Source organism: Macrobrachium rosenbergii, chromosome 33 (genome assembly GCF_040412425.1).
Source record: "Macrobrachium rosenbergii isolate ZJJX-2024 chromosome 33, ASM4041242v1, whole genome shotgun sequence".
NCBI classification, from domain to species: Eukaryota; Metazoa; Arthropoda; class Malacostraca; order Decapoda; family Palaemonidae; genus Macrobrachium; species Macrobrachium rosenbergii.
In genome coordinates this window covers 2,241,380-2,249,069 of record NC_089773.1, presented here as the reverse complement: position 1 = coordinate 2,249,069, position 7,690 = coordinate 2,241,380, and the positions used below count along the sequence as shown (strand labels likewise).

At 45.3% G+C, this 7,690-nt stretch overlaps 1 long non-coding RNA gene across 1 annotated transcript; it reads right to left on the bottom strand.

Annotated features, from left to right (window-relative positions):
- Positions 1-1,901: 1,901 nt before the first annotated feature.
- LOC136855793 (uncharacterized) lies at positions 1,902-4,710 on the bottom strand. The gene is made up of 2 exons (XR_010858127.1): positions 2,275-4,710; positions 1,902-2,053 (listed from the first exon to the last, which is right to left on the bottom strand). It is a non-coding gene; the product is annotated as an uncharacterized lncRNA (long non-coding RNA).
- Positions 4,711-7,690: the final 2,980 nt, after the last annotated feature.

Genomic DNA, 7,690 nt, shown 5'->3' with positions numbered 1-7,690 from the left:
AAAGTTTCATGGGCCGCAGCTCATACAGCACTATACCGAGACCACCGAAAGATAGATCTATTTTCGGTGGCACTGATTATTCGATGTACAGAAAACTCGACTGCGCTGAAGAAATTTCGGCGAATTTTTTACTTGTTTCTACTAGGACTACGTTATCTTCCTGCCTTTGGCTGCAATTACAAGTAAAAAATGCGCCGAAGTTTCTTCAGCGCAGTCGAGTTTTCTGTGCAGCGTATAATGCTGTACGAAACTCTCAGCCGCGGCCCATGAAACTCTCAGCCATAGAGCCCGGTATGGCCTGTGTTGTTGCGGTGCCAGACGCACGATCATGACTGACTTTAACCTTAAATAAAAAAAAAAAAACTAGTGGGGCTAAAGGGCTGCAATTTGGTATGTTTGATGTTTGGAGGGCGGATGATCAACATACCAATTTGCAGCCCTCTAGCCCCCGTAGTTTTTAAGATCTGAGGGCGGACAGAAAAAAGTGCGGACGGACAGACCAAGCCGGCACAATAGTTTTCTTTCACCGAAAACTAAAAAGTTTTCCATTCAAAACCTTGAATCGGAATTTTCGGAAAGAAATGAAATGACCGTCTCCCGCCATGTTTAGTTGAATCACGATGAGAATTATATTTAGGTAATGGTAATACTTGTAACATATATTCTGCCAACAGCAAATCACATTACACTAATGGCAGTAGAGGAATAAACCAGAGTTAAAGACAATCCCTTAATGCTGGGGAATATAGTGTGAAATTTCACAGTCATTACAAATAAATTAAGAGCTATCTAATTGAGATACGTACCACTTGCTTTACATTCATTATCAATTAAGACTCACGTCTTAATTGTAATAACAGCAATGATTACGCTTCCTCTTCATCATTTTATCAATCAACTGGCCATTCAGTCCGCTATGCGCTAACTGACTAGCAACTCATCCAATAATCTACGGACTATTTTTGGTCGCCATTTTTCATTTCCATGGATAATGATCATGAACATGCATGCATGCATACATACATACATGCATTATATATATATATATATATATATATATATATATATATATATATATATATATATATATATATATATATATGAATGTCTTTTCCTGTAATACCACAGTGTAATATGAATATAAAAGGCCCATAAAACACTATTTAAAAACGTTGCAACCATGGTCGCAACGTTTAAATAGTGTTTTATGGGCCTTTATATATATATATATATATATATATATATATATATATATATATACATATTATATATATATATATATATATATATATATATATATATATATATATATATATATATATATATATATATATATATATATATATATATATATATATATATATATATATATTAACTTTGTCACATACACAATTGTTCTGCGCTTTAGTAGAATTATTAAAGGACCTCATTCAAACTGGATGGCATCTAATGGAGTATTTATTCAAAAAAGTTACAAGCTTTCTTGGACAAACAGTCCACATTATCAAGTATCCGTGGACTGTTTGTCCAGGAAAGCTTGTAACTTTTTCTGAATAAATACTCTATTAGATACCATACAGTTTGAATGAGGTCCTTTTAGTAATAAATATATATATATATATATATATATATATATATATATATATATATAATAATTATATATATATATATATATATATATATATATATATATATATATATATATATATTTTTTACGTTTTTCCGTGGTTTTAGTTTGAAATATGCTCTGTGAGACAGGTAGCAACAATTTAAGTTAATTTAGCCTTGTGATTCTGACTTCGTGGGTACGGGAAAACGTAAAAAAAAGAGGAAAACAAAGGAGAATTTCAAATGAGCTTAGGGCTCTTGTTACTGAGGGAAATATTACGTAAAACACGTGGGCAAATTTAAAGGAGTGTATTTACATAAATGATATCAGTACGGGAAAGAGGAACTCAAGTAGATTACTATCCTGAAGGAGATTCCTACGGGATGGAATGAAACTGGGGGATTCCAGACACGATCCGAGAAGCTTCCACGAAATAGGCTCCCTCTGAAATGAGAGATATGCACATTATACGCCAGTAATGAAAATAGACAAAAGAATAATGAATTCGAAGCTGCACTGAGGGTGCCAAAGGAGTAATAAAGAATTAATACTGCCGATGCAAGAGGCGCACGGACATTAGACAAGGGAGATTTCTGGCTTTCTCTTTAAGAAAATATTACGAGACAAAAGCGTGACTGAAATGGGGCTCTTCCAGGGCACTTTACCTTAGCAGATTTTCCGAGGGCGCGTAGAAGGCGGTCCGTGGATGACTTGCGATTTCCGAGGACGAGTTTCTTCCACGTGGTGAGATGCAAGGGCTTCCGTAAAGCGGCAAGGCGATGGGGACTCCTCGAAACTCCAAGCAATGGCGTGTGGGCTCGAGGAATACGGTCGAGGGGCACGAGGAGAAGTATACTTTGGAAAGGGCCACGTGGTTAGGATGCAAGGGCATCGATGGGGCCAGGTGTTGAGGACGTCTTCACAAGTTCACTCCATATCTTCCAGCCCGCGTGTGTGTCCTGAGACCTTGGGCTTTTGCCTTTTATCCCCTCCTATGGGACAGGGGGGGTGCGCCCAACACAGATGCTTTGACTCATTGCACCTGCTGCCCGCAGGGGAGGTTTTGGCCTGTAGGAGAAACGCCCAAGCCAGATTACTTTTGCCTCGAAGGAAAGATCTTTATCAAAAATGGGAGCGCCTTTAATCTTTTAAACCTTGTTTTTAAGTCGATAGACAGATGGTCTATCGATCGGCCGGCTGGCAGTAAATGAACAACCAACAACAACAAAGGAGGGGGAGGTAATTTGCTAGCGAATTCTTGCTAATCATAATACCTCCCCATACAAGATGATGTACATACCTCCTTCGGGTGTGTACATCGATATTCAAGAATGAGCGGCAAATGCTTTACGTTACTCTACATTCTGCCTTGCAATGAACTTTACTCCTAAGGGTTTTATGAAGCTGAGACATTACATTTAATAACACATTGGGACAATTTTCGTTAACAGGACGCAAAGTGATTTAAACACTTGCAAAAGAATAATTACTTTAGATTTGGTTACCCACTGTAACTTTATAAAGTGACTCGAACAATTGTGAATTAATTAAGATTATAGGACCACGTATATGAGGCTATGGCCAACAAATGAAAAGAAATGGTTATTGTTCAAGAATTAAAATACACGGTTACTTAATTTTAGATAAAATGCATGCGGTTAGTACAATCTGCCTTGAAGAGGCTGTGTAAATGAAAAACAGCGTTTATTTTTGTAAATGACATCCCCTTTACACGATACTGTAATGACTATACATATTCGCATTGATAATTTATCTTCGTTTTAACTTACTTGGCTCAGCTATCGTTCAACGCGAGCTGAGGGATGACCCACACACCGGGAATTTGACAGTCGTGTGCGGGCGAGAGTATTCGCGAGGTTTTAATTCGTTAACCTTAAACTACGCTAATTTTATGCGTCTACTGCCAACTCAATGTTATGACGGGGCGAGCAGACAAAAGATGTGGGGTAGGACAAACAGCGATCTTGGAAGGAATGGAAGGGGGAAAAGGGATAATAATAACAAAAGGAAAATTACCAAGACGTTACGAATGAAACTTGACCGCATATGAAAGGCGGGACACGTCCCTCAGAGCTTACAAAAGGGGCATTTAAATCACAAGGGCAAGAGTTTATGACTCGCGATTCATTAAAATTAAAGATAAATAAATGACTAAAAGAAAGTAAATGATATTGGCAGAAGAACTAAGGGAAAAAGAGTGAGGGTTTTATTGTGTTAGGCGGGAATTTATCGTCCTTTGCCTATAAATTACGGCCCGGACTATCACCTCAGTCCCAGGGCGAAAGTGCACCCGAAGGGCGCGACTCCTTCAGGAGGGGCTGACACGCACGCCCGGTGCCAAGGTATGGGCGCAAGGGCGTGCCACTTCTCACTCTGTTATTCTTAATGATTTATACATTGTGTGGGGAATGGTATCCCGTATTTAATTGCCTCTTGTGGGGATAATTTAAGGGAAGATTAGTAGAGGATGGTAAGAGATAGCAGTTCCTGAGGAACGGAAGAAGATAGAGGAGGGTCTGACATCCCCTTCTGGATTAGGGGTGCCAAGACCTTCGAAAATGAAATGGTGGCACAGGTGCCATGGGAGCTCTAGAGCTCTTTGTAAATTACCTGGAATGTCCCACGCCCGTGGTAATTTCGCCTCGAGTCTTTCTTAATGGGACAGTCGTCCTCGGCCGGGGAAGCGGAGGGCCCGCGACCGGAGGGCGGCACGGAGTACCACCTGGGCCTGCTGATGCGACAGCTGACGCAGGAGTGTTCCGTGCGGGTTCTACCATGATCCGTCGCGGCTCTTGTAGTTCATCGGCCAAGTGAGATATGGCAGAATCCTGACTTGCAATTGCGTCGGCGACGGGCTGAGGCAGAGAGGAGGCGGTCGGGGGTGGCGTGAGCGGCTCGCAGGTAACGTTGACCAGCTCAGGCACGGGTTGCGAGGCCGCACCTGCAGGTGAGCTTCCGCGGTGGTCGGGAGGAACCGTCTCTCTGACCGACGCTGGTAGCGGTGCCAGGCCGGGGGAAGAGAGGGGGTCCTGAGTTGGATCCCGTGAATGGAGATCGGCGTAGCGCTCTGGCGTTGGCACTAGGGCTATCAGAGGTTTCTTGGGCTCGTCGGTCAGGACGGACGAAGCTTGGCCCTGCTCGGGGCATGCAAGTGGCACCGGCAGGAATTTGGCATCTCCTGAAGGGAGATTTGATTGGGGCCCTGGCACTGGCACTGAGGCAGGGCCGGGCACTGGAATGGGATCGGGAACCGATCGGGGGGGCCACTGTACATTGTACTCAGGTGGCACTGGTGGGGACTGCACGTCCTCCTGGTACCCAGGGGGCGCCAGTCTTGGCTGAGGGAGAAGCGGGGGAGGACTACTCGCGCCCGCGGAATGATTCGGGGAATGTGGACCCCTAGATTGTCGTGATTTCGGTGGGGACTGAAAGTCCTGTCCCAGGATGACGTCATAGCCTCCAGGGAGATGGCTTGCTACTGCAAGATTGCAAATTTTGGATTGGTGAGGTCTTGTGACTCTCAATTGGACCGTAGGGAGTATCATTTTGAACTGATTTATTCCCTCGATCGTGACGAGTTTTCGTCTATTGACGATAGCTCCGTAGGGAACTCTGTCCCTTCGGATGAGGGAGATTTGCGCGCCCGAGTCCTCGAAAGCAGTGACTCGGCGCGCGGGCTCGCTACCTCGTGGAGGGGCCACGTATACAGGCCCTTCGGCGGGAGGGCCTAATGACTGGGGATCTGTGACGGCCAAGGCGACGGTGGGAGTAGTTGATTTATTATTGCGTGGGCATTTCGCCCATGCGGGAGAATGGCCATAGACCTTGCACGCCGTGCAAAAGGTCTGGCTTAAAATCTTTCCGCGCTGCCCTGTGGAGGGCGCAGGCGAGTTATTTGTCGGTTTTCCGGGAGAGAGAGGAGCCGGTTTCTTGTTCCGGCACTGTTCGAAGGAATGCCCCGTTTTCTTGCAATAATGGCAAGTTAGGGGCTTGCCCGAGTTCCCATTTTTGTTGGAATTTGAACCTCCGAGGAGGGACGGGGGATTTATCTTCCGCCCCATGGATCCTTCTTGAGGGTGGTGAGTTTCCCACATATCTGCTATTCGGCAACACTCGGTGAGTGTTGCTGGGGCTTTTTCCACTATATGAGTGGCGAGGGCAGGAGGGGCGTAGCGCAGGAAATGCTCGAATTTAAACCGCTCGAGTACCTCGGCGGTGTTAGTGGCTCCTTCGGAATCGAGCCATTTTGTCAACGCCCGCTCCGAATGGTACGCCCAATCGGACCAAGTCTGGCCTGCTTCTCTGGGCTGCTCTCTCCAACGTCTCCTCCACCGCTCGGGGGTAATCTCGTACGCCTTCGTAACTGCTTGGCGTACGGCTTCCCAGTTTCCCCGATCGTCTGCGGGAAGGGCGTGGTAGGCAACGAGGGCCTTTCCGCCCAGGAATTTAGTGAGAACAAGGGAGATTTCTGCGGGGGAGAGATCGCAGCACTCCAGGACTCGTTCGGCCCTTTCAAGCCATACTTCAGGCTCGGACTCCGTCCATTTTGGCATGAACGAGTGAGCTTGGCTGAGGGCACTCATTCCCGCGGCAGGGGCGGGGGGCGGCGTGCTGTCGTTCTAGCACCTGGAGCTCATGGGGCGCGTTCTCTCTCTCTCCCTCACGTTCTCTCTCCCTCTCTGCACGTTCTTTATCCTTCTCCTGCTCTTGGGCAATTCTTGCCCTCTCTCTCTCACGTTCTCTTGCTCTCTCCGCCTTGGCATCGTCCACTCGCTCTGAACCCATGCTCTCAGATCTTGCCCCGATAGTCCCATGTCCTTCCCAGCGGACATGTAGAATTTGAAATCCTCGTTTTGTTGGGCTCTGGTATTAGCCATCTTGAAATAATGGGTATATGATATGTCTGAGAAGACCTTTTGTTAAAATTGGATGTGTCTTGGAAAGACGTGGTTGTTCTTGGCGAACGAAGTCTAATATGCGTCTTGGAAGACGTAGTTGGATTTTGTCACGCTCGGACTTGGCCGGCTGTAGCGTGAAGTTAAGGAGTTGTTCTAACGAACTAGCATGATCAGTCCCGTAAGGGCTTAGATGTGTGTGAACTACACTATATAATGTCTCAAAAGGACTTGATTTTGGGTTCCCGCAGGAATGAGAAATTCTCGCCACGTGCGACGTAGAATTTTTGTATGAGTCTCTGAGGACTGGAATTTGGAGAAATTCTCGCCACGTGCGACGTAGAATTTTAGGAGTCTCTGAGGACTGGAGTTTGGAGGAATTCTCGCCACGTGCGACGTAGAATTTTAGGAGTCTCTGAGGACTGGAATTTGGAGAAATTCTCGCCACGTGCGACGTAGAATTGTAGGAGTCTCTAAGGACTGGAATTTGGAGAAATTCTCGCCACGTGCGACGTAGAATTTTAGGAGTCTCTGAGGACTGGAATTTGGAGAAATTCTCGCCACGTGCGACGTAGAATTTTAGGAGTCACGTAGGACTTGGAATTTGTGGAATTTGGAGGAATTCTCGCCACTTACGACGTAGAATTTTAGGAGTCACTTAGGACTTGGAATTACGATTCGTCCCTTAGGACTTAGAAATTACTAACGGGAAACCCAAAGAAAAAATGTTTGCTGGGAAATGAATGGGGGAGAAAAAAAATGCTACACACGCGGGCATGGGCGGGGTGCAGGTCGTTTGGCCAACACCGGAGGTATTTTTAGATTCTGGGTGAATGAACCAGTATATTTATATACCGTCTGGGATTCCGGGGAATTTCCCAGTCGTCTGCGAGGATAACAGTACAACGGCCTAGTAATTTTCCCTATAAGCGGAGTTTAAATTTCGCTTTCCTAACACCTAACTCGAATTCTAACTACACTGAGAGAATTTTCAGCAATGCAAGCTGACTTCGTCGTGTCCCACGTGGGAATTTATTCGCGCCTAAATAACAGTTCGCTCATTCGAAATGCGAAGTAAAATTTATCACAGAGGAATTTCTTTCGCACTATTCCTCGAAGCAAGAATATGGCAAAGATTTTAACACAGGAATTTTCGCACTATTCC